The sequence below is a fragment of the Nannospalax galili genome, unplaced genomic scaffold (genome assembly GCF_000622305.1).
Source record: "Nannospalax galili isolate Female #2095 unplaced genomic scaffold, S.galili_v1.0 scaffold4030, whole genome shotgun sequence".
NCBI classification, from domain to species: Eukaryota; Metazoa; Chordata; class Mammalia; order Rodentia; family Spalacidae; genus Nannospalax; species Nannospalax galili.
Window position 1 is genome coordinate 56310 of NW_008327930.1, and position 1202 is coordinate 57511.

At 35.6% G+C, this 1202-nt stretch overlaps 1 pseudogene; it reads right to left on the reverse strand.

Annotated features, from left to right (window-relative positions):
- Positions 1 to 225: 225 nt before the first annotated feature.
- On the reverse strand, positions 226 to 356 carry LOC115071035 (annotated as a pseudogene).
- Positions 357 to 1202: the final 846 nt, after the last annotated feature.

The window sequence follows — 1202 nt, forward strand, 5'->3', positions numbered from 1 at the left end:
CTGAGGGCTAGACTTACAGGTGACATTGCCAGATGTCTGCCACCACTCTGTTGGCTCCCCCTGTCATTTTTTGAAATATCTACTTGATAAAGAATCCAGAGCCTTGTACATGCTAAGTAAACTCTTACTGAACAATATATGACCCTTGCACTGCCATTTTTCATTGTAGCTTGCATTTTAAACACTTTTACAGATGCCATCTTTTTTAAAAAATTTTTATTCTTTTTATGTAGCAGCGATCAGTACCAAGTTCCAGTCTCAGAGGCATGCTCTCCTGGTGTTAGTGAAAATCCTGCCATCAATGTAGCATGCTTCCGACAGGCTCGCCTCCACCCTGAGCTTTAATAGTGTACAAGGCATCTTAATTTTTTATAATTTCTATTTTGTAAACATTTGTGTGGTTTGCTGCTTTTTATATTACTATTTTGAGATGATAGTCTAATTGAACTTTTTTTCTCTTGGGAAGGCTTTATTGAAGCACATTTTTATTTTTATGAACTTCATAATGAGGGTAATTTAAAATATTAGTTTTTATTGTGCTATTGTATACACAAGAAAGTAATATGTACTTATGGGATACCCCTGTAAAATATAATATGGAAGTCTCAATAGTATGATCTCCTTCAAAGGTGATCACTTTTTTTTGTTTTGTTTTTGGTCTTTTTTTTGAAACATGGTCTCCCTTTAGGCCCGGTTGTTCAGGAACTCACTATGTAGACCAGGCTGGCCTTGAACTCACAGAAATCTGCCTGACTCTGCCTCCCAAGTGCTGGGACTACAGGAGTGCGCCACCATGCCCTGTCAAAGGTGATCGATCATTCTTAACTGTTTTTATGGTTTTTTAAAATTTTATTCCTTTGTTTAGACAAAACATTCATTTGTTTAGCAAACATATTTTATCATGTGTTATATACCGTGCTACATATTTATAAGCTGAACACTATTGGTACGATATGTTTTTTTCCTATATAATAATACTTTAAATTCAGCACTCTACTGCTTGAAGTTTCAAGAGTCACTATTATTTATACTTAATTTCCCAAAACATTTTACATTTTTTGAAGCAAATTATGATTTAAACAGAGCCTCTAAGATGTCTCAGCAAGGTAATTGTCATCAGACCTGGCAACTTGGGTTCAGTCCTTGGGACCCATATGGTAGAAGGAAAAAACAGACTCCCCCAAGTTGTTTTTTGACATGTG